A 27411-nucleotide genomic window follows, 5' to 3' on the forward strand; every position below is an offset into this window, starting at 1 on the left:
TAGATATCCCCAAAGACATCACCCAGGGATAATAACAACCTACAGTGTGGGCAAATTATGCCTCCAATGGCTACAGTCTTCCACACTGCCTGAAATTAAGCAACACCTAACTTTACTTACTGATGGTGCTGACTTGCGTGATTTCATACTGGGACCACGCAAACAGCGTCATAAGCGTTTCATAGCAGCCTCTGTATATGCAGCATACAATGAGGCCTGGAAGGTTACTCAAATTGAGACAGCAGAAAGAATACGGGAAATTGACCGTATTAATTTGGAAAAATCACTTTCTGTAGTGGACAATGGGTTAATGACTCTGTCCTCCAGAATTTTTTCATTGGACAGCATTGTGTCTTCAGCAATCGATATATTATCGCAAGACTTACTGTTATTACAACATGGTCAGTCACAATTGCGTTCTATTGTACAGCTTGGTTGGACGTTACAAAATCTGCGTTCAGGCTACGTGCCTTGGCGTTTAATCAACACAACGTCACTATTCCAAATCTTTAACCTTACTGATAGACAAATCGGTATGGCGCAGAAGGGTGCTGATTATACAATCTTGAGCATTGAAAAACTAGAAAGATTACCAATGACAATGTCAGAACGACCTGTCAGTGAATGGATAATACACGGAATCATAAATATTCCAATCTCAACCTTCAGGTTTCAATACTGCCAAAAATATATACAGGCTGGCATGTACGAGAAATTGGGAAAAGGGTACCTTAAAACAACTTGGAACCTGCCCTATTCACATGCATGTGCCAGTAACAAAGGACAGAAAGTGTTTCTTAGTGGCAACAATTGTGCTATGTCACTGAGCGGCACGCTTCTGTGTAACGGTATTAGTTTGCACGGAGCCTGTGAAGGGAATTCATACAACCTTTCATGTCACCAGCAAGGCGCACCTGCAACTGAAATAGAACCATTCTTTCAAAGACTCTATAATGGGAGTTACATTCTCATTGTAGACCGCAGATGCTGTAGTCTTATGCCCGGGACTCCTTATCTCGTCACTACGACGGCGAAGGTCAAGTGCTGTGGACGTTCTTTGTTCCCCAGCTCCTTTCCAGACAGGGAGGCAAGGGCATGGCCCGGTCTGAAAATTACTTCTATTCGAATAGACACTTTAAGCAGAATGAAAACAGTGCTTCTTCAGACGCCTACAAGGCTCACGTCATCTAAAGAAACGTATGATCTACAAGTCGCAAGGACGACTGCAGAGATACATACATTATTATCAACCAATTCCCCCGTACATTTCGCGGAAATCCTGAGCGAAATCTTAAATATTTCTGATACCACAGGGGTCTCAAAGGTATTTAAGACAGTATTTTCGATGGCATTAACACCATTCAAAGCCATACTGGGTATTTTTCCAGACTTCGTCCATTCGATTTTTGGCGGACTTCCCCTGATCCTAGGACTAATTGCAGGAATCCTATTCCTGGTCCTTATTTTTCGTTATGGCAACCCATGTCACAGAACAAAATCTCACGACAATGGAAGATACGATCCTAGCCATTGGATACCGGGACCGGATATCAAAAATCCTGGGACTCTCCCGGCTTAGAGACCTAAACATGACTTGGTTTCTATCATTTCGACCAATGTGGCAAAGGTGTGTTTTACCTGTACTAAGGTGTCTGCTATGCGGAGAAGAATGCGTGTTAGACACCTGTCTGACGCTACAATCGGATGCGCCAGTGGATGCAGATACACTGTTGGTTCCTACCAAGGTTCACGCACTGTGCTGCCCTCAAAGGCTGCCAATTCTGATGACGGCATTCCTGGAATCTTCACCACTGCGATTGAAGAGTAGTGAAGTTCAAGATGAAAGCAGCATCGAACAGGTACGACCTTCTGTCAGCAATGCAAATCAGAATGTCAATGGAGACAATCATGCGCACGAATGCATGGTTACCCCTATTTCCGACTTAGTGGAACTTTCCCATGAAGCTGTTGACAGTTTTTTCGAAAGCCTGAATGATATGATGTTCTCTCCGGAACAGAAATAGAGACTTTTGAGTAAACTCGCACGCGGCGTTCCCTGAATTCGGCCTTCAACTTTAAAAATAAAGTCACATGAACAATTACAATCCAGTTCACGGACAGCAACTTTTTTCAGCAAGCCCCTAAAATATTTTTCTATATATTTTTTCCCGGGACACTGATCTTCTGCTTAAAGTAAGAAACTATTCCTAGAGAACTAAGATTTCTATTTTTTTTAGATTCTTTATAGACTTTATATAGACTTTAGCTGCCCACTGGTATGTTCACAATATATTTTATGTGATGAAATGGTTTCGACTTTTTTTCTGTATAGCCATATTAAGAGCCATTTCATGTGTATTTCTCATATACCAACAAACAATAATGCATAACAATGCGTGTTTACTTTTGCATTTAATTCACAGCTTAAGTGCATACAATATATATGACTGCAATTTTTCAGTATATTTGAAAATTTCAAAATGCATTTATGTATTTTGGGGTGGTAAGGTATACACTATACTCTATAGTATGTTGTACTATGTTATACTATGCATAGATTAGTAGATATGACCATAGTTAGCGTGGAGTGGGTGTCGTGTATTTCTATAGGTTCTGAATCGATCCCCCTATTCCTGACCCTATTCTGGTTAAACTACCTAGCTAGTTAACTAACAATCAGCCCATGAGGCAAGAAATTCCCCATGATGCAGATACCGTTATCTGACGCAGTCACACTATGGCACAGGAACGTGTTATCTGATTAGGTCATAACGCTTGAGATCTAATTAGACAAGCGATATTCCTCCAGCCCCTGATAAGGCATACGACGTTCTCATAACAAATCAAACCTATGACAACCTGGATAATCCGTGCGGCCATTGTTTTGATTTCACAGAGAACTTTAGTAAAGAATGTGCTAACGAGCAAGTCGTATGACATCTTTATTGACGTACCTATGTCCATCCTTACGTCAATCCCGGCACCTTTAAGGTATAAATATTGCCGATCTTGCCCTATGCAAAACACACGCGTGGTGACAAGACGGAGCAGCCATACTTGCCGAAGCCGAGAGCAGAAGCAGACCCCGCAGGCAGCAGCCCCGCCTTCCTGACGTGCTGAGAGACGCGCTGCTATCTCAAGCCGAGAGACCCAGCACCGGCGTTTCCGGGTAGCCCTCGCAGGCAGCCTGGAATATCGAGAGCAGAGAAAGAGATACCATTCCTCATTCATCCTAAATTCCAGGTACAGAACTGAATAACCCCTCCTAGAGAATTCTTTAGTTATTGACTTGGCAAAAACAAACTTAACTTAAACTGTAACTTTCTATTCCCGACCACGCATTAGACTTAGGTCAGGTACACGGGGTAGGCGTATTTAGAAACACCAGTTGAGCACGTTTAGTCAAATGTATATGTGTATGTAAATATATTTTAATCATTTTAAACATCATATGGCTCAGAAACCATATCAATGTTTTTACAGTATTATTTTATACTATTGCTTCTAATGTATGCACTTTACTTAACTATAAGTATTGCAATAATATCGATCCATTTCTCTTGTACGAGAAAAGAGACTGATCAATAAATAACACCTTTTTATTGAACACACCCGTCTCTTCCTTTTCTCTACATTCTGATGAGACTAAGAATGCACGTACTGACTGAGTAAAATAATTGCCTTGTGCTCACACGACTCTTGAGATTGACTCTTGATTAGGGGAGAGCAAAGTTGTCATGTTCTATGGTTGTCAGAAACTAAATCCCTTCTTGTCTAATCAGGGGAGTTAATCCTTCCTTGAACATTCGAGAAAGTTTCTAGCGAACTCTGAGCTTAGCTGGCAAACCCAAAAATTAAGTCTAGTATCGACAGTAGTAGACCTAGTTAACGTCTGGCCTAGGCCTTTACTGCTGTAGGTACTATTCCAATGCGCAGAGCCTATTGGGAAAATAGGAACTACACTACACTCTCATGCTGACGCCAGCTTCAGTCTGAAACATCCAGAAACAAGGTGGGGCTTTCATCGTTTGGAAAAAAAGAAAAGTTTTCATCCAATGAAAAGTGTTGTTTTTAGGTCACATGATCAAGCCTTCCATCATTAGGAAACCAAAAGTAAAATGAACCAATGAAAAGTTTTATAAACAAGTCACATGACCTGTTATGCGGCATAGGGTGTAAAATGCGGAGAAAATACGTTGGCACGTGAGGCGGCGTCAGTAGCGGACCGATGTGCGAATAGGCCGAAGGCAACACAACGCGCCAAGATCCGGATGGCACCGAGGTGGTGTCCAGCAAGTTGCAGCACTGGTGTGGCCATCCTACAATGCTGAAAGTCGGCGTGGGGCGCCCCGTTGGCCTGTGAGTTTGCGTCAGTAGCGGACCGATGTGCGAATAGGCCGAAGGCAGCACAACGCGCCAAGATCCGGATGGCACCGAGGTGGTGTCTAGTAAGTTGCCGCACTGGTGTGGCCATCCAACAATGCTGAAAGTCGGCGTGGGGCGCCCCGTTGGCCTGTGAGTTTGCATCAGTAGCGGACCGATGTGCGAATAGGCCGAAGGCAGTACAACGCGCCAAGATCCGGATGGCACCGAGGTGGTGTCTAGTAAGTTGCCGCACTGGTGTGGCCATCCTACAATGCTGAAAGTCGGCGTGGGGCGCCCCGTTGGACTGTGAGATGGCGTCAGTAGCGGACCGATGTGTGAATGGGGCCGAAGGCAGCGCAACAATATTTTCGGAATAGAAGACACCACTAGGCGCTGAGATGCCAAGATCCGGATGGCACCGAGGTGGTGTGTAGCAAGTTGCCGCACTGGTGTGGCCATCCTACAATGCTGAAAGTCGGCGTGGGGCGCCCCGTTGGCCTGTGAGTTTGCGTCAGTAGCGGACCGATGTGCGAATAGGCCGAAGGCAGCACAACGCGCCAAGATCCGGATGGCACCGAGGTGGTGTCTAGTAAGTTGTCGCACTTCTGTGGCCATCCTACAATGTTGAAAGTCGGCGTGGGGCGCCCCGTTGGCCTGTGAGATGGCGTCAGTAGCGGACCGATGTGCGAATGGGGCCAAAGGCAGCGCAACAATATTTTCTGATTTGAAGACACCACAAGGCGCTGAGATGCCAAGATCCGGATGGCACCGAGGTGGTGTCTAGCAAGTTGTGGCACTGGTGTGGCCATCGTACAATGGTAAAAGTCGGCGTGGGGCGCCCTGTTGGCCTGTGAGATGGTGTCAGTAGCGGACTGATGTGTGAATGGGGCCAAAGGCAGCGCAACAATATTTTCTACAATATTTTCGGAGTAGAAGACACCACAAGGCGCTGAGATGCCAAGATCCGGATGGCACCGAGGTGATGTCTAAGTTGCGGACCGATGTGCGAATGGGGCCAAAGGCAGCTCAACAATATTTTCTGAAGAGAATACACCACAAGGCGCTGAGATGCCAAGATCCGGATGGCACCGAGGTGATGTCTAAGTTGCGGACCGATGTGCGAATGGGGCCAAAGGTAGCGTAACAAGATTTTCTGTATGGAAGATACCACTAGGCGTTGAGATGCCAAGATTCGGATGGCACCGAGGTGATGTCTAGCAAGTTGTGCCACTGGTGTGGCCATCGTATAATGGTAAAAGTCGGCGTGGGGCGCCCTATTGGCCTGTGAGATGGTGTCAGTAGCGGACTGATGTGCGAATGGGGCCAAAGGCAGCGCAACAATATTTTCTGACTGACACCACAAGGCGCTGAGATGCCAAGATCCGGATGGCACCGAGGTGATGTCTAAGTTGCGGACTGATGTGCGAATGGGGCCAAAGGCAGCGTAACAATATTTTCTGTATGGAAGATACCACTAGGCGTTGAGATGCCAAGATTCGGATGGCACCGAGGTGATGTCTAGCAAGTTGGTGTGGTCATCCTACAATGCTGAAACTCGGCGTGGGTCACCCCATTAGCCTGTGAGATGGCGTCAGTAGCGGACCGATGTGCGAATAGGCCGAAGGCAGCACAACGCGCCAAGATCCGGATGTCACCGTGGTGGTTTCATAGTTGAGAGGCACTTCATCTGCAGTGGGGCGCCGAGATCTGGATGGCACCGAGGTGATGTCTAGCAAGTTGCTGTACTGGTGTGGTCATCCTACAATGCTGAAATGTAGTGGGGCGCCCATTTACCGTTTCAGTTGCCATTCAGCTGAGTTTCGGCTGCTCTTGATGCTACAGCGACAGGCGGCTGCAAGAGGACTCTCAAAATGGCGGCCTGTTCTTTGTATTTGGGCCTGGTCCACTAAAATGGCCCTGGGACACCTTAGAACTCGGACGCTCGATTTTTTTTTCCTTTCCTGTACATGCAAAAAAAGGTAAATGCCCGGTACGTTACACGCTTCATCTGCCATGATGAACTCTCCAGAGGAACCGAAAAAAAATATAGTTGTGGTAACTATACCATGCATCGTCATATGGAGAGGTGGCACCAATTAATTATAGTGCTGCATAAAAGAGAGATTTGGAGGAGAACCCCTGACCTGCTAGTACATTCATCAAAGAAGTGGCACTGAGAGCTTCAGAGGCAAGGGAAACGGTCCCAAATATTTAGAAGAACTTTGGAAAGATTAAAATGACATGTTTAGATTGTGGTAAATTAATTTCATGTGGACAGATGAGTGTTACTCTAATAAATACAGCATATGAACATCATCATAGTCGATGGTTGGTAGAGACATTTTGACTATATCCTGGACCTGCCCGTCCTCGCCCAAAATGGCGCCGGAATAAATGGGACTCGTAACTCCTTGTTGTGTACTGGTTGCAGAACCTTGAAATCACGAGATACGTATGCAGTTTTGAAGCACATGGCGGGCGGGGACGAGAATTGATTGAATATTTCGACATCCCTATTGATATTAAGTTCTGATGTGTTATTGATTACTGTACTGTTGAAAATTCGAATTAACGTCACCCATGGTACTTGCCCGCAAATGTATATCTAGATATTTTATTGTAACTGGCCCTGCCGTATTTTAATTATAAAATGTACGTCCACCGATTCCGTAACTGTTAGACACCTTAGTTCTTGCAACCTAATGGCCCGCCCGTTACGTTCCTCTACAGTGTAAATGTCTATTCATCATATACGAATACAGTTTGCTCCGTGGCAGGCCCACGTGGTTATAGGCTCGTATTTGTATAATGAAATTTTCACAATAAAGGTTTTTAAAAGAAAACATGGTAGTAGTATATACATTGGTAAAGTTTTTAATAATAGTCACTGTTTTAGAATCATTAAAAGGCAAGTGAAATAAAGCAGACCAATTACATGAAGGGTAAAAGGTATAATACGAAGGAACGCAGTAAAGATAAATGGTCAAGGGCTGTTGTGTTTTCTATTCCTGCAACATAAAGTGATCGATAAGAATCTCATATTCAGGCGTATCGGCGACTAAGACAGCAGGTCGACCCTCTTTTGCTCAACGGCTCCGTCATGGGACGAAGAAACGCTCTTTTTCTCGAAAAAAGAATATATTTTACTTGCAGGACAGTTGTAAAATTTCCGGGAAAGTACATTAGCCTGGAACATTATAACATATATTTAAGAAAAAATAATGTTCGGAAGTAATTAAAAGCGTAATTTTTAGGTGATATGACCAAGGGTTTCATCATTAGAATAAGAAAAGTAAAATGAACCAATGAAAAGTTTTATTAACAAGTCACATGACTTGTTATGCATACGTTACGCGCTGCGCGCCCCGGATGACTTCCGGATGCGCTAACGCGGCGCGTCATATGACGCATTACGCGACAACGCAGGTCCAGAATATAGTCAAAATGTCTCCACCAACCAGCGGTCGAAACACAACCCCTTTCAGCAGGCTAAATAGTTCTGTTAAATGACAACAGAAGGGACAGGCAACAAGAACCATCAGTCAAAGAGGGGAGGGCTAGTTCTTCTCTACCGGGTTACATTGGGGCGCTACCGGAACTGATCGAATTGGTAGTCTACAGTGTTTCTGGATGTTTCAGACTGAAGCTGGGGTTAGCATGAGAGCACCACCATTTCGTAGCTCCGTTGTGGCCATTCCGCAACCAATCATGGCAGCCGCTCTTTATCGTTATTTTGGGCGGGGTGGGTGGCGGAGCCGAGCTGTTTTGCAGCCATCATTGTGTGGAGTTCAGTTCATCTCACTAGTTTTGTATTTGTCATGAGGGGTTGTTCCTAATGTTTCTATTTTAGCGAGGTCAAAAAGAGATCCCATTAGTGGCCTACTGATTTTGCTCGATTCCTTTTCTTTTTTTTTACACGATTTTTCGTTATCTGCAAAGACTAAACAGAGTATTGCGACTCTGTGTTTGTTTGTAAATAGAGAATGAACCAAAGAGAACTAATTCTAAAACAGTAAATACTTGGATAACAATCAATCAAATGGAGAGAGAAGCAGGCACGACGGATTACAACGGGGGCAAAGGCCTGCGTTAACTACCTTTCACTATCTGCAAAGAGAGAGTACTCCTAATAGAAATGAGGGGGGGGGGCACCATTCAAAGCAGATCAGTCAAAGCAGATCAGTGTGCATAAACACGAAAATGTTTTCACTTACCACGTACTTGACATTCGACAGCTTATGATATTTGCTATTAAAAAACCATTGAAATTCACTGAAAAAACCATAGGTTATAGACCATATATAGTTAGGAATTAGCATTTACAAAACCTTGAAAATTCACTGAAAAAACCATAGGTTATAGACCATATATAGTTAGGAATTAGCATTTAAAAAACCTTATTTTACTCACACAAAACCATTGAAATTCCATATATAGTTAGTTGCACTAACTATATATCGCGCACCCGCAATCCACTGCTGATCATGTCACATATTACATCATTCATGACATGGTCAGTGACATCACTGATGACATCACTGATGACATCTCAAATGACATCACTGATGACATCACTGATGACATCTCATTTGACATCATTCTTGTGCTAATACGATAAACCTCTTCAGACTCTAATATAACCTTAGATACACTTAGTGTATACAGACACTCACACACTGCCACTCATCCATGGAGTTACTCACACACCCAGTCAGTCATGCAAAGAAACAATCTCACCTCCATTTCTTCAACTATACAGTTAAACACACCTTACCTATTGAAACATATACTAACACATATTTACTCTCTTATACAATCCCTGATACAAGTTCACAATGATCGATACAACCACTCACTCATTCAGTGGCTCTCATGCACAGTTATTTATATATGCCAACTCTCACATGTACTGTGTTTTACATATGTACTTACTATGACATGTAGCATTGAGATATCCATTCACTCATCAATACACTCATGCACACAGTCAACTGCCCATGTAGCTGTTTCCACATGCATTCTTGAACTCATACACCTAGTGAATAAACTGCTCACACATCTATGCATAGAGTCACACACCTTCCAGCCACCCCCACACAAACTCAATGTGCCATAGAAATACTTGGGCAACCAATTAATAACACATATAGCCTCTCGTATAGCTAATGATCAACACATGCAGCAGTTTACAGAACAACAGACATAATGATGCACAAATTAAGACAGTTTAGTCACTAACCCATGCACTCAGTGAGACACATTTAATCACTCACTCATACATTCAGTCATGCACCTACTAAATCCTTCATCCAGACACTTATACATCCACTCATTCTTCAATATGTAAGACATATTTTAACTTTACAGAAACATACAGTCACTGGATGTTGTCATCAGTGATGTCATTTGAGATGTCATCAGTGATGTCATCAGTGATGTCACTGACCATGTCATGAATGATGTAATATGTGACATGATCAGCAGTGGATTGCGGGTGCGCGATATATAGTTAGTGCAACTAACTATATATGGAATTTCAATGGTTTTGTGTGAGTAAAATAAGGTTTTTTAAATGCTAATTCCTAACTATATATGGTCTATAACCTATGGTTTTTTCAGTGAATATATATATATATATATATTACCTACTGGCGGTCGCCAGTAGGTAGTTATAGTTAGGATTGATTTCCATAGGGAAATCGCAACATTCTATTGGGAATAACTTTGGCGCCGGTTGAGGAATCTGCCTGAATTTTTCAGCAACTTTGCCTCGCGGTGCTCCGCCCGTTCCCTAAAAGTTTGGGGGGGATTCGTCAAGCGGGGGCCAAGATAAAAGGGGCTCCCAAAATGTGTTTTCCCCATGTTAATTTCCATAGGGCGGTCTGTCGCACTTTTAGCTCGAACGGCTGAATGGATTTTAACCAAACTTGGCAAAATTGTAGGGACTGGTAGCCCGATGTGCCTTTGCTATGTCTCAAGATATGTGCTCCAGAGGATTTTGAGTAATTTAGGTTAAAAAAAATTATATATCTATAAGATCGCCCCGGTGCGCGTACCGGGGAGCGCTCCGGGCGCGCCACGCGACTTGCGCACGGAAAGCTGATTGGCTCTCGGGTGTCTGTAAACATTCGAAACAGTCCGCAGCGGCCGCCATCTTGTGTCTCGGTAGGATCGAGACACAAGAGGTGGCAAAAACAAAGGGGGAAATAACCACAAGGGGGCAGGGTAGACCCCCCCTGACCCCCTAGGTTTGATGTGGGGGCCATAAAAGGGTCCAGCGGGTCCCAAAAATGTTTTACTTTTTTTCGATTTTCGCGGGGGGAGCGCATGGTACGCGTACCGGGGAGCGTACCAGGGAGCGTACTTTGGTGAAAAATAGTGAAAATAGTAGTGAAAAATAATCATTTTGAGTGATTAGAGGTAGGGTAGCTCTGAAAAGAGCTTTTGGGTTCTGTGGCTGTTTTAGGTACCTACAAGTACGTCCCACACACACCCACACGCACACAACCCCACACCCCCACAGTCACACACTCCCCACACATACCTCACACACGCACACCTCCACCCACACCCAAACACCCCACACCCCCACACCGACACCTTACACATCCACACCCACACCCACACACCCACACACACACCTCACCCCCCCAACACACACACACACACGCACACACAGATACCTCACAGACACACCCCACACATCCCACACACACACACCTCCCTCCCCTCCACAGACACACACACACCTCACAGACACACCCACACATCCCACACATACACACACATCCTGCACACATACCCCCCCCACACACACACACCCCACACACACCGCACACACTCACACCTCCACCTACACCCAAACACCCCACACACCCACATCCACACACACAGCTTACACAGCCACACCCCCACCCACACCCACATACCCCACACACTTACACACACCTATACACCTCACCCCCCAGACACACACACACACCTCACAGATACACCCCACACATCCCCCACACACACCTCCCCCCTCCACACATGGGGAAAACTCAGTGAAACAGTAAAATAATAATTTAAAGTGCTTAGAGGTAGGGTAGCTCTGAATAGAGTTGTTGTGTTGTGTGGCGTATTTAAGTACCAACATGTAGGTACCAATGCAGAGTTTTAAATTCAATGTAGACCGTCTCCTTTGTAAATAATTTGTATGTTGTTACAGAAGTTATTGTGGTATATGGAATCCATAGCATAGTCTGTCAGGAAAGTAGAAACAGATCCTTTAAGCACACCCTGAGAAGGTCTAGGGGATCAGAGGTAGTCTATCCTGCTCCCTAATGATGTTTTCCAGTATTACATTTAATCTCTTCTAAATGTATAAAAAATTGGCGGTGATATCGTGCATTAGAGACAGACTGTGAGAGAAAGGAGACAGGAGATGAAAAACAGATGTCAAATACACTTTGGAGATAATATAGTGGGAGAAAGGAAGTAACTATGAGCAAACTTACTATGTATCACAAAAAAAATTGCACAGTATACTATAAGTCTCACATTATATTATATTCATTTTGGTACTATTTCATTGATTACATATAAAAAAGAATAATGTCTGGAACAATTTTTAATTATTAAATATAAATTTATTGCTCTGATTTTTCAAAATTTAATAAGACTTCCAACATTATGTTGTCGGGAATGTCCTCATTTGGATTACATGATTCCATTTCTTCCACATATTTGAGAAACTCTTCATCAAGAGACTGATCCAAAAAATCTGAATCGTTATTCTCTTCCTCTGGGTTGTCCTGAAGATCAAGTTCGAATGAAATTTTACATTTATTTTGATCTCCTTCCATTATGTTGCTGTAAATTGCATACAAAATAAATATATCAGTAAAGATAGGGCACTGTTGGGTTTAAGTTCAGAGAGGTACTTTTGAGTTTTTAACAGTCAAGTTATCTTTGGGCAGTGTATGGTGTCAGTCAGGAAGTAGAAATATAAAAAAGTGCATGTGAAGAAGCCTAAGTAAATTCATAAATATACTAGAGAAGCCTAAATCAATCCATAACTATAACAGCGAAGCCTATTTGAATCTATAACTATAACAGAGGGACAGTAAAAAACTATCAGAAAACGTTTTTCCAATTTAACTTAAAGTGCAGAACATAGTCCCCCTAAAATTACCTTTCAGAAAGGAGTTGATGTTTTCAGAGGAAATCCATTATAAATGTACCTAAGGTAGTAGTACTCAAAATGGCCGTGTTTCCCTCTCATTTTTCATATATATTCATGTTCATAACCAATGAAATGTCAGCACATAAAAATACAAAATGAAAGTAACATTTTCATTAGTTGCAAATTCTAACACTTTCATATGTGTTTTAGTCATGTAATTTACCTCAGGATATTTAGACAGTGCTACAGCTCAAATGGCTCAATGGAATTCCACCAAATTTGGGAAAATGGTAGGGACTGGTATGTAGTATGGCCTATTCTATATTTGGTGAAAGTGTCTTCAGTGGTTTTTATGTAAATTAACTTTTAACATTTTTGGGAGCGCTTCCCGGTGCGCGCCCCGGTGCGCGTACTGGCAGCGCTACGGGAGTCCTCCATTTTGTGTTTCGGTACATTTGAGTCAGAAAATGGAGGACAAACAACGTTGGAAAAGAGTATAAGGGGGCACGGTAGGCACTCCCTGACCCCCTAGGTTTTCTGAGGGGGTGTTAGGAGGCCCATATAGACCAAAAAAAACCCATCTTTTTAAATTTTCGCTGGGGGAGCGCCCGGTACGCGCACCGGGAAGCGTACCGGGGAGCGTACTTTGGTGAAAAATAGTGAAAAAAGTTAGAAAAAGATAATCATTTTGAGTGATCAGAGGTAGGGTAGCTCTGAAAAGAGCTTTTGGGTCCTGTGGCTGATTTAGGTACCTACAAGTAGGTACCAATGCACAGTCTTAAATTCAGGAGGAATATTCTATTCCCCTCATCTGAGAAGTGCACACCATCTCCTCTGTAGATATCTTGCATGTTGTAACGCAAGTTGTTGTTGTATATTGAACCCATTCCATAGTCTCTCATGTAAGCAGAAACAGATTTATTCACATGTTTCCTTGTTTTCTCAAATTGTGGACAAAATTGGTTGGACCACTTCCATTTCTGTCTTTGGCAAATATTGGAAAATACCAAGGCAGTTTGAGGAAAAAGTGCCATCAATTGCCCAAAGGTGTCCTTTAAAAGCATTTCCAGACCTACCCCAGTCAAAGTGCATAAGTCATTTCCACCACAGTGCAGAATTATGAGGTTAGGGTGTGGCAAATGCAAAAAGGTTTTCACCAATGGAATCAATTGGTGACATCTTAATCCTCTCTGGCCAATCCATTTAATGTTCACATTTTGTAAATCAAGGTTGTGAAAATTTCTGGTAGCTGCATACCTTTGAGCCCAGTGGATATAGCTATGTCCAATAATCCAGACAGAATACATGGTGAGAGGAGATTCTGGTGCAGTCAGATGAAGTGTGGGAAAGAAATGGCAGTTGGAACAATAGGAGTTTGCAAAAAAAAACTGTAGACTTTCAGTGCTCTTGAATCACAAGCAATGATTGGTAGATTGAGATAGTTGAAAACTGAAAGTTAGGGTGCATGGTTGTGTTCTGTGTAAGAAGTAATTTCAATGGTTAAAAAATAGTCATTTAAAGAAACATTGCACCAGATAAGCTGGTGTATTCGCAGGTCAAACATCCTTGCGGAGGTGATTTGCAACATTGTAGAATAAACTTTTAAACCTGAGAGCTCAGTGAGGAGGGAGTTGCTATGGTAACAGGTAGAAAGGGCTGAGGGGGGGAAGGGTGTTGGTTTTAAAATACAGAGGGAAGAGTTTTGATTGGTTACCATGAGGAATATGTGTGTAGAATTAGAGGTTCTCTGTGCCATTAAGGTTTGCAGTGCCTGGAGAACATACCTTTTGCTCTGTTAAAGAAATTTTGGTGTGTGTATCTGACACTGTTGTGAGTCTCCTAAAGCATTTGTAAAGGTGAGTTATGATTCATTTAATATACATAGAGACTTGTATACTCTATGGAGAAGATTTGGAAGCAAATTGTGTTTTTTTAATGTTGCTTTGTGTCATGCTTTTTGATAATGCTAGGTAAAAAGTTTTTACTGCATAGAGGAATTGTATTTTGTAAAATTGTGAAGTTTTAGTAGTGACATGGAATGCTTGTACATAGGACCTGTGCTGTGTTTTTTAAATGTGATGTCAAAAACGACTTTGGGAAAAATGAATGGCTTTTACATTTTTTTAAAAGAATAAAGAATGTGTGCATGTTTAAAGAAATAAATTTGACTCTTTACAATGATGTTACCTGTGTTAACTCAGTGTAGGAAGGATATTGAGTTTGTTTGCATAGAGGAATTGTATTTTGTAAAATAGTAAGGTTTCAATAATGACATGGAATACTTGTACATAGGAAATGTGCTGTATTTCCTAAATGTGATATCAAAAAGGTTTTTGGGCAAAATGAATGGCTTTTACATTTTTGAGTATAATGTGGCGCAGAGCTTTAAAAAGTGACACATCTACCTACATGCGTCACTTTTTAAATATGGCGCAAAAAGGTACATGTTTGGGCTTTCCTGGGGAGCGTAGGTGGTGAGGCTTGTGTCTAAGAGTGCAGTGGACTAGGCTTCATGAAGCCTATCCCCGACTGCACTCTTAGACACAGGTGTCAATTTGACTCTTTACAATGATGTTACCTGTGTTAACTCAGTGTAGGAAGTATATTGAGTTTGTTTGCATAGAGGAATTGTATTTTGTAAAATAGTGAGGTTTCAGTAATGATATGGAATGCTTGTACATAGGATCTGTGCTGTGTTTCCTAAATGTGATGTCAAAAACGATTTTGGCGAAAATGAATGGCTTTTACATTTCTGAGTATAATGTGGCGCAGAGGTTTAAAAAGTGACGCATCTACCTACATGCGTCACTTTTTAAATATGGCGCAAAAAGTTACATGTTTTATGCCGTTGATGCATCACAAAAAGTGACGCATCAGCAGTGCAAACTGACGCAGGGCCTCATAAATGAGGTTCTTTTTTTTTTTTGCACAGTACTCCAGTTTAGTCCTGTCCACTGCACTCTTGGACACAAACTTCACCTTTTGTGATCCCCTGGACAGTCTTCATCTCATCTGCACTTCTGCTTAGGTGTCAGAATCCTATCACATGGGGAAAGCTCCATGTGAAAGCGTTTGCCTCAGTCTTATCCCTGCTGTGAGGCAGATGCTTGTACATAGGACCTGTGCTATGTTTCCTAAATGTGATGTCAAAAACAATTTTGGGGAAAATTAATGGTTTTACATTTTTGAGTGTAATGTGGCGCAGAGGTTTAAAAAGTGACGCATCTACCTACATGCGTCACTTTTTAAATATGGCGCAAAAAGGTACATGTTTGGGCTTTCCTGGGGAGCATAGGTGGTGAGGCGTGTGTGTAAGAGTGCAGTGGACTAGGCTTCATGAAGCCTATCCCTGACTGCACTCTTAGACACAGGCGTAAATTTGACTCTTTACTATGATGTTACCTGTGTTAACTCAGTGTAGGAAGCATATTGAGTTTGTTTGCATAGAGGAATTGTACTTTGAAAAATAGTGAGGTTTCAGTAATGACATGGAATGCTTGTACACAGGACCTGTGCTGTGTTTCCTAAATGTGATGTCAAAAACAATTTTGGGGAAAATTAATGGTTTTTGCATTTTTGAGTATAATGTGGCGCAGAGGTTTAAAAAGTGACGCATCTACCTACATGCGTCACTTTTTAAATATGGCGCAAAGAGGTACATGTTTTATGCCGCCGATGCGTCACAAAAAGTGACGCATTAGCAGTGCAAAACTGACGCAGGGCCTCATAAATGAGGTTCATCTTTTTTTGCACACTACTCCAGTTTAGTCCTGTCCACTGCACTCTTGGACACAAGCCTCACCTTTTGTGCTCCCCTAGACAGGCTTCATCTCATCTGCACTCCTGCTTAGGTGTGAGAATCGTATCACATGGGGAAAGCTCCATGTGAAAGCGTTTGCCTCAGTCTTATCCCTGCTGTGAGGCAGGTGCATGATTTTGATGTAACAGTGTCATAAAAGTGATGCAGTGAAATCTCATAGATTTTATTGCGTCATTATTACGAGACTTTTTGCGGAGAAATGACTCCTCTATGTACATTACACTTGATAGAGGTATAATGTGGTGCAGTGGTTTAAAAAATGACGCATCTAACTACATGCGTCACTTTTTAAATATGGTGCAACAAGGCACATGTTTTATGCTGCCAATGCGTCACAAAAAGTGACGCATCAGTAGCGCAAAACTGACGCATGGCTTTATAAATGAGGCTCATCTTTTTCTTGCACACTACTCCAGTTTAGTCCTGTCCACTGCACTCTTGGACACAAGCCTCACGTTTTGTGCTCCCCTGGAGAGTCTTGATCTCATCTGCACTCCTGCTTAGGTGTGAGAATCGTATCACATGGGGAAAGCCCCATGTGAAAGCGTTTGCCTCAGTCTTATCCCTACTGTGAGGCAGGTGCAAGATTTTGACATAACAGTTTCCTAAAAGTGACGCAGTGAAATTTTATAGATTTCACTGTGTCATTATTACGAGGCTTTTTGCAGAGAAATGATCCCTCTCTGTACATTACACTTGACAGAGGTATAATGTGGTGAAAAATGTTTTAAAAATGACGCATCTACCTACATGCGTCACTTTTTAAATATGGTGCAACAGGGCACATGTTTTATGATGCCAATGCGTCACAAAAAGTGACGCTTCAGTAGCGCAAAACGGATGCATGGCTTTATGAATGAGGATCAATTATGTCATCTGTGTTACCTGAGATTAGGAAGTAGATTGTGCAGATGAGGTGAGACATGTCCAGAGGGACAGAGGAGGTGAGGTTTATGATCAAGACTGTAGTGGGAGAGAGGGCTTTCCCGGGAAGCATAGGTGGTGAAGCCTGTGTATAAGAGTGCAGTGGACTTAGACATAGGTCTCATCTTCTTTGTACCTGTGGACAGAGCTGTCTTCCACTATACTCTTCAATACAGGCCTCACCTTTTGTGTACCCCTGGAGAATCCTCACCTGATCTGTAACCCTGAATAGATCGTTTGTTTTTTGTCATTGCTTTGTTGTTTGGTAATAGTGGTCTCTAATGTGCTATTTTTTTCTTTAAAACAGATTGAAATCAAGATTTTAAGAGTAAGCAAAGATGCCCACAAGGGAAAGGACAAGAAAACAATGTAACCGAGAAAAATCAAAAACAGCAACGGAATTACAGTACTTTTCCACAACAAATACTTCAAAAAACAGGAACCAAGCTCCTGGTAAGACAACTAAGTCTTTTATTCGGAACATATGTACTTTAAAAAAAAATGATGGACAGCATGTAGAAAAAGAAAATGAGAGAGTAAATTTGAAAAGGAAGGAGAGAACCTCAAAGAATCCTACAACTGGAGCAGGAGAGAATAATATGTATAGGAATAGAAGGCAGAATCAGTTTAGAGACATTCGTAGACGAATGTTTCGCAATAGAGTGGTTTTAAATTTTTTAAAAAACATTAGGAAAGGTAAACAGAGAGCTGCTTTTTATAAGAAAAAAAAGTGTAGAGAAGATTGTTGATCAGGCTTTTGAAGTTAAGAAAAAGTTATTTATTTTAATAATCAATAGAATTAGGACACTTAACAAGACAATTGATGTTTTCAAATCAAACAGTAGATGGAAAAGAGTAATTAATCGGACTAATTTTTGTAAAGTTTTTTCAGGAGAATGGATGCACAGTTCAAGTTGTGAGCCATTTTTTAATGAGGAGAGTTACTTCCAGGAGAATGATTTAGTGCATGCAGTTGACACCAGTGGTCGAGCGTATGAAGTGAAAGACGGTTGTCCGATTGAAAAAGAGAAACTTGTGCCTAGAGAACCAGAAGAGGTGTTAACTGATGAAGTTTTAGGGAGACGTACTAAGGGTCCAGTGTACACTTGGAAGTGTAGTCGTATTTGTAGTGTGCGACAGGAATCAATTGATTTGTTTTGTAATTTCTTACGTACATATAGTAAGAAAAGTCTAAAGCAGAAAGTGAAGTTGTTGCAAGACTTAGATCCTTGCAGAGTGAGAGAAAAGACAGGTTTGCAAGGCCATTCACTGGCTTGTCTTTCTAGAAAAGTCTGTCAGAGTGTTTTTCATCATTTTAGGATGTTAGCAGTGCATCATACCAAAATGAGGAAATTAGTGAGAATGTTGTATTATGCAAAAAGTCCAGCACTTAAGCTTAAACAATTAAACAGTGCTCTTTTGCATGGAACTGAATTAGATGTGAAGAAGATTTGTGAAGAAATTGAGATTTGTTATTTTGATAAAAAAGAGGATAGTGTAGAAATTGATACAGCAATTCAAGGTAATGTGGAAGACAATGTACAGATTTCAAGTACAGAAAAGTTTGAGTAGGAAATTACCAGGTTTAAGGTGAAATCAAGTGAAAGGCCAAATGTTACTTGTGTGTGTTGTCGACGAAGTCATTATAAGCATCAAACTAGATTAGTTGATTTATACGTAAAAAGTGAAAAGATGAATAATTATGAGTGGAAGGATTTTGCAACTTATTTGTGGGTGGAGAATTGTTTTGATTTGAGTTCTGATCAGCGTATTTGTAAATATTGTTATGATAAATTAAATCAAAACAGAATGCCTGCTAGAGCTGTTCATAATAATCTGGAGTTGGTAGACATTCCCCCTGAATTGATGGATTTAAATACATATGAGTCTATTTTGATTCAATGTGTCCACCCTTTTCAGGCAATTGTTCGCATGGAGCCTAAGATAGGGAAATTGCCTCCTACAGATTTGCAGAGAGGATTGAAGGGAAGAGTTGTTTATTTGCCTCTAGATTTAAAAAAAAATATTGATACAATTGGTATAGAAAAAGTAGAAGAGGAACTTTTAGTTATTCTAGTTAATGGGGTTCCGACAAAGAGTAAAAAAATCTGGCAAGATTTAGTGGATGTTAGGAAAGTCAAAAAGGCAACGTTGTATTTAGTCAAAAACAATGAGTATTATAAACATGTATGTGTTGCAGCAGAGGAAAAAGCTGCAGATGAAGACAGTGATTGTTCAGTCGGCCAAATTGAAAAAGTTGATGTCTCTAGAAGTGAAGAAATATATGAACATTATACTGTTCATCCTTTGCATTCCAAAGAAGTAATGGGGAATGCAATTGAATTGTTTCAAATGAAAGCAGCAAAAGGAAGTCCTGTTAGTGTATAGGAAGAAAGTTTGGAAGCTCGTTGTTTTCCACAGCTATTTCCAACAGGTCGAGGTGGACGATATGACTATCGACCACTTCAAATTCCTGCATCTGAATATCGAACTGTAAGATTATATGCTGAAGATCCAAGGTTTCGTCAATGCATTCCCTATTTGTTTCATCTACTGTATGAAAGTGACTTGTCTGGGCTTTCTTATGCAGTAAACCATATACTGAAAAGTGGAGCACATCTACAAAATGTTTCAGCGAGGGACTTTATGGAGAAAGTGAATCTGCAAGATAATATTTTGGAATCTCATCTAATCAATCTCATGGCATGTCAGCGTGGTACAAACGAGTATTGGTACCGTCGTCATGGGAATTGAAATGTATGCTAAGAAACTTAGGAACTCCTACATGGTTCCTCACTCTAGCTCTGCCGAGTATGCATGGGATGACTTACTTCAATTTCTACGAGAGGCAAATGCAAATATACAAAATATAGAATTCAAAACACCTGGAGAACTGTGTTCTTTGGATCCAGTAAATGTATGCAGATATTTCAATCATAGATTTGAAGCTATGATGTCTTTTATTACCAACAAAAAAAATCCTCCCCTTGGAGAGGTTTTGGATTTCTTTTGGAGAAAGGAGTATCAAGCGAGAGGTGCTCCTCACATACATATGTTGTTGTGGATTAAAGATGCACCCAAATTTGGAACAGATTCGGATGAGACAGTGATGAGCTTTATTGAAGAGTATTCAACAAGTGCTGTTCCGAAAACTACTGAAGAAAACAGTTTAAGGCAACAAGTTTTACGCTTTCAATCCCATCGTTGTGGAAAGTACTGTCGTCGAAAATTCAGAAACAAGGACAAGTTCTACACAAAATGTCGTTTCGCCTTTTCACGACCAGTGATTTCTAAAGGAAGAGTAAATCATTTGATGTCTTCTCTGCGACATACTGTGACGAGGAAATCACCAAAAAATACATACAATTAAAAAAGAAATGAAGAGTCCAAGTACATCAACGACTACAACCCAGTGATTTTGTCCATGTGGAATGCTAACATGGATATTCAATTAGTTGCTGACAACTCTATTGCTGTGGCTCAATATGTGACGTCTTACATCACAAAAAAAGAAAAGACAGAACTGAAGGAAATGTGGGAGGACATTTCACATGAAAAGAGTCTAAGCAAGAAATTATACAGTTACAGTCTGAAGATGTTGTCGCATCGAGAAATTGGAGCATATGAATGTTCTGATCGATTGTCATCAGCAAGTCTATATGCCAAATCTAGAACCATCATTTGGGTGAGTCTAGGTCTTGCTGCAACACGAAATCGAGTTTTGAAATCTGTACAAGAAATAGAGTATTTGGCGGAGAAAGAACCAGAAAGTACAGATATTTTGAAGACCAACATGTTGGATACATACTATCCAAATAGAAGTAGTCATCTTGAGAACGTTTGTTTGTATGAAGTTCTGCAAAACTATATTTATAAGAGAACCATCAGAGAAGATATTAACAATGGAATATATGCTATCATTGGGTGTGAAGGATGTCTAGTGAGACAGAAAAAAGGCCATTTGATTAATCATCGAAAATTGAGTTGCGAAAATCCAGAGAAAAGGGAATTTTACTATTTAGCTCTTTTGCAACTCTTTAAGCCATGGCGTACAGAAGAGGAACTACTTGGAGATTTTCTCTGTTACGAAGATTCTTTTAATGCAACCAAGGATACCATAGAATGTCCTGTTTTTCCAAATTATCTGCAAATGTTGAACAAAGAAATAGAGCAAGAAGCCACAATTGCTGCAGAGATTGCTAGAGACAGTTCTCAAGACAGTCAGAGTTCTGCTTCATTGAGTCAGGATCCACTTGGAGGACCAATTATCCAAAATGAAGCTGCCACTGCCATGGATGAGGTGGAAAGAGCTATGGAACAAGCTCAAGATGATGAAGTTAACTTAGAAGATTTGGTGAAACAACTAAACCTTGAGCAGAAACCGATATATGACGAAGTCACAGAACAGATTGAACATGGATTCAGTCATGAGAAAAAAGAGTGCTCATGTACATCATTTAAGGCTGTCCAACTGTACGTGAGTGGAGAATCGGGAACTGGAAAAAGTTTTCTGATTAAAGCAATTGCAACTTATCTGCAGAAAAGGACTGCATCATCGCTGTCTTGTGTTGTTACCGCTCCAACTGGGCTGGCAGCACATAACATTAAAGGGATTACTTTACATCGTTTACTGATGCTGCCAGTGGAGCATGATAACAAATTGGAGTATCACAAGCTATCTGGAGATGCGTGTTCCGAAGTTTCGAGAGTCCTGAAGAAAATGAAACTTCTTATCATTGATGAAGTAAGCATGGTGTCAAATATAATGCTTGCTTTTGTGCATTTGAGAATGCAAGAAATTCTTAGAACAGACTATGATGTCTTATTTGGAGGAAAACATATTATTGTTTTTGGAGATCTTCTGCAGTTGACTCTAGTGAAAGGACAACCTGTGTTGAGAATGCTCACGCATGAAGATACCAGGAAGTGCTTAGGGAGCATTGGAAACGTTAATATATGGTTAAACTTCAAATATGCAGAACTGCTTCAAAATATGCGGCAGGCAAAGGATGAAGATTATAAAAATATTTTACAAGATGTAAGAATCGGAAAACTAAGTGAGCAAGGGAAAGAAGCTTTACATGGATGATTAATTTCAAATTTGTACCCAAATGAAAACATTCTTCCAGAGAATATTTTTAAGAAAATTTACGAGAAGAAATCCGGCATATGTTTGATGCCAACTCTGAAAGAATGTTCCATGTTCAATAACAAAATGTTACAGTTAGAAAATGAAGACATAGTGAAACTGGAAGCTACAGATAAAATAGAGCATATGGGAGCAACAATTATTTTGTCTAAAAATTTGAAATCAAAATTGGATTCATTAGAGAAGACTATATCTAAAACTGCTGGTTTTGAAAAGACTCTGAATGTGTGTTTAAATTATCGTATCATTTTGAGAAGGAATTTAAATGTTGAAAGAGGTCTGGTAAATGGAGCAATGGGTCATGTTGTTGGTTTTGTGAATTACAAAAATAGAGATTGAATTGAAATTTTAAAAATTAAATTTGATGGCATTGATGAAATAGAACAAATTTGTCGTTGTTCAGCTAGATTTTTGCTCGTCAAAGACTTATATGTTTACCGAAAACAGTTTCCTATTTGTTTGGCATATGCGGTGACAATTCATAAGTATCAAGGTTTAAGTGTAGATAGCGCTTTGGTGAACATTGGAAGTTCTGTGTTTAAAGAGGGTATGGCATATGTGGCATTATCACGAGTCAGAACTTTATCAGGATTGTACTTGATTGAGTGTGATGAAACAAAGATTTGTGCAGATCTAGATTGTGTTAAAGAATACAATAGGTTAAGAAGAGAGTATGCTCCACATTTGCCTCAATATCCTCTGATTGAAAAACGTGTGGTAGGCCGAAAAAGAAGAAATGAGAGTAATTGCAGTGAGGTATCAGAAAAAAGGCATAAAGTAGACAAAAGTGTAATTGTAAAGAGAAAGAAAAAGGATTCTGTTGATGATGTTGTTTGATTTCGGTTTGAAAACAGTTCTGGTGTCAACTGCTATGCTAATGTAGTAGTTAATGTTGTTTTTTTTCTTCAAAATTTACAAAAACAGATTGTCGAAAATCGGGAACAAACATTGTGCTGTTTATTGAATTCTGTGTTAGAGAAATGTAGTAGTGATAGAGCAAAAATAGAAAGAGTTTCAGAAATTAGAAATCTTCTAGACATATGTTCAGGTCAAAATCAATTTTCACAGAATATTCAGCAGGATTGTCAGGAATTTTTAATGTATATGTTTGATGTATTGCAAGATGAAGGAGTAGATATAAAACATCTTTTTAACCTTTCTTATCAATGGCAACATGACTGTGATAACTGTGCTTCATCAAGTACTACTTGAATAGACTCTGAAAGATTTATATATTTGACTTTACCAGACTGCAAATCAGTGCCTTTTAATAATCTAGTTAAAGCAGCGGATCACAATATGGTGTGTACCCAATGTAAGTCTGCAATGCTGTCCACATTATTTCTACAAAATTATGGTCACTATGTCATTTTAATGTTCCAACGATGTAGACCTGATGGAACTAAATTGACAACTTCTAATAAAAATTTCGTGGCTTCTCAGTTATCGATATCAGGAAGAACCTTTACAACTTTAGCTATTATTTTTCATGACGGTCCTTCTACAACATCAGGGCATTACACATGCTATTTAAAAACTTCTAAAGGTTGGACCCAATGTAACAACACTCATTTGACTTTCAAACAACGTTTGCCTTTTGGCTTTATAAATTCATACCTAGTGTTTTTACAGCCAAAATGTAGGTAAAGGTAATTGGCCTATGAAGACGGGAGGAGTACTCATATATACTCATACATCTGACACTATTTGGCCAAATGGAAAGGTGCAGGAATGAGTAAAGAGTCATGACTGAAAAAAAGGAGTATATGAAAATAATGAAAATATTTCAAATGTTCTTGGAGCTATTCTTATAGAAAGTAGATGAAATGGATTTTTAAGTGAACAGCAAAGTAGTTTGCAACGAGAAAAGGACCTCCATGATATACTATTTGGCCTCAAGGAAAAGTAAGTCAATCCAAGATTAGTGTACATTTGTCATTTGTCAGTATCTAAGTTTTTTTTTAAAACACAATCTTTTAGATTGTGGTTTTTTTTTCCCGCTGTCATATGATGAGTAATTTGAACTCACTGTTTTAAGTGAAATTCAATATATTCTGAGAACAGCAAAAATAAACTATGTAACATGTTGTACAAGTTATTGTATACTTTGGATTGTGTAAATTAAATTGTATTCCCATTGTCTGACACTCACTTTTCTTTTTCCGTCCTCTTTCAGCTCTTTTTACTCACTTATAATGTCTTTCTCTCACTGTCTGTAACCCCCGTTCCTTTACTCCACTTCTTTGACAACCCCTCATTCTCATTTCAACTGTGTGCATCCCCTCTCTCCCTTGCATTACTTTTCAGCTTTCAGTCTCTTTGCTTTACTTCCCTTTTCCGTATTTTACACCTTTGCTCTTTTAGTAATTCCTCTTTAGTCACTCAGCAGTATTGTCGCACTCTATCACCATAAATCACCCACTCTTCCTCGCTTATCTTTGTTTAATCCTTACTTTTGACCACTTCTCTCTATTTTTCGTTCACTACTTCTATGTCCTCATTGCCTCAGTGTCCTTGTCTTATGTTCATTTGTGTTTATCTACCTTCTATCATTTCTTTTAGATCAACTTCACTGCTCTTCTCTCATCGTTCTTCATCCCATTTCTTTTACTCTGATTCTATTACTATCCCTGATTTTCTTTCTTTCAATGTCCTTCTCTTTACTTTCATCACCAAATTATTTTCTCTCAGTACCACTGTTTTAGTCGTCTTCTCCTCTCTTTCCTTTTTTTGCTCCCTTACTCATTTCCTTTTCTCACTCATTGTACTCCACCTCACTCAGTTTTTCTCTTAGTGTGCCTTCTAATTTCCTCAGTCCATTTCCCTCAATCGTTGTATATTATCCTCTCTCCCTTCATCCTTTCACTCTATGACTATTCTTCACTTACTCTCAGTTATCTTCTATTCCTCATTCTTCTAAATGCATCCTTAATTAGACTGTTTTCTGTCTCAGTCATTATCTTTTTACTTACTACTGTTTCCTGATTTAGTTTTGCTAACTCACATTGTTTTAGTATCTTTCTTCCCTTCAGTTCATTTCTCTGTTCTTCTCTTCCTCTGTGTCAGTGAATCTATATGCCTTACTCTTAGTAATTTACTCTCATTCTATTTCTTTTTCTCTCTTTTTGTCCTTCTACCTTAGTTTATTTCCCTTTCTGTGTCCTTAACTCTAACTTTATTTGTAAATAGAGTGTTATGATTTTTAACCTCTTCATTTGTATCTTTTAATTTAAAATACATATTTTACTAATTATAACTTATTTTATCTTCTCTCTTTCACAGATACAAACTGTAGTAAAAAAAATTAATTAAACTGACATTTATTATATGGTAAGTATGACTAAAAAAATGTAGTTTGTCATCACCCTTTTCTTTAAGGTCATGTACCTCACTCCTGTGTCTTTACTCTGCTTCTCTCACGTATTCTTATTCTACATGTTTACTCCCCTTTCCCTATTTACACTCTCATATTCAACTTCATTCGATCCCTATTCTTTACTTCACTTACCCTCTGTTCCCTTCCTTTGCTTCTTCACTCATTCTCTTTTTCTTAATTATTTACCTTACTCCTACACATACACCTCATCCCCCTCCCAACACATACACACACCTCTAACATACACCCCACACACACACCACACACACACCTCATACACACAAAAAACCTCCCACACACACTCCTCAAAAACACACACACATTCCATACACACAAATACATCGAACACATATACACCCCACACTCATACACTTCTCACACATATTTCACACACCCTCACCTCCACCCACACCAAAACACTGCACACAACCACACCCACAGACACACCTTTCACACCCACACTCCGACCTACACCCACTGACTCCCTATAAGTCACACACACTGCATTACTTATCTTTTTTTTACTGTTTTACTCAAGTCCATTCAGGTACTGTTTCCTTTACTCTCTTTGTCCTCTCTCTTTGTCACTCCCCATGTGTTATCCTAATTCAATTTTTCTCCCTCTTTCATCCCTCTTTACTTATACTACCTGGTCTTTTCTCACTTTCCCACATCGTTCTTCATTTATCGTGGTTCCGCCACTACCCTTCATTGTCCATTTTTTGCTGTCCTTTTTTTTTTCTTTTAACAGCCAATCACAGTCTCACACTATCTCTACTTTAGTGTTCTTCCTCTCTCTTCCTTTCTTTCGCTCCTTTACTCATTTTACTTTTCTCACTTTCATCCAATTACACCTTCTCTATTTTTTACTATGTAATAAATAATCCCTCGGTGGTCATCTTGTAGCTCTTTTTCTCTTAACATAACTCTCTTTGTGTCCTTCCCTCATGCTAACTGCTTCATTAAATTTTGATTTTCTATTTTTTTGCGGGGCGCGCCCTGGTACGCGTACCCTGAGGACAACAAATTGTCAGAGATCCTTTAAAAATATAGGTTTATTTTTCGTTCACTACTTCTATGTCCTCATTGCCTCAGTGTCCTTGTCTTATGTTCATTTGTGTTTATCTACCTTCTATCATTTCTTTTAGATCAACTTCACTGCTCTTCTCTCATCGTTCTTCATCCCATTTCTTTTACTCTGATTCTATTACTATCCCTGATTTTCTTTCTTTCAATGTCCTTCTCTTTACTTTCATCACCAAATTATTTTCTCTCAGTACCACTGTTTTAGTCGTCTTCTCCTCTCTTTCCTTTTTTTGCTCCCTTACTCATTTCCTTTTCTCACTCATTGTACTCCACCTCACTCAGTTTTTCTCTTAGTGTGCCTTCTAACTTCCTCAGTCCATTTCCCTCAATCGTTGTATATTATCCTCTCTCCCTTCATCCTTTCACTCTATGACTATTCTTCACTTACTCTCAGTTATCTTCTATTCCTCATTCTTCTAAATGCATCCTTAATTAGACTGTTTTCTGTCTCAGTCATTATCTTTTTACTTACTACTGTTTCCTGATTTAGTTTTGCTAACTCACATTGTTTTAGTATCTTTCTT

This window comes from Lissotriton helveticus, chromosome 4_1, assembly GCF_964261635.1.
Source record: "Lissotriton helveticus chromosome 4_1, aLisHel1.1, whole genome shotgun sequence".
Classification (NCBI taxonomy): domain Eukaryota; kingdom Metazoa; phylum Chordata; class Amphibia; order Caudata; family Salamandridae; genus Lissotriton; species Lissotriton helveticus.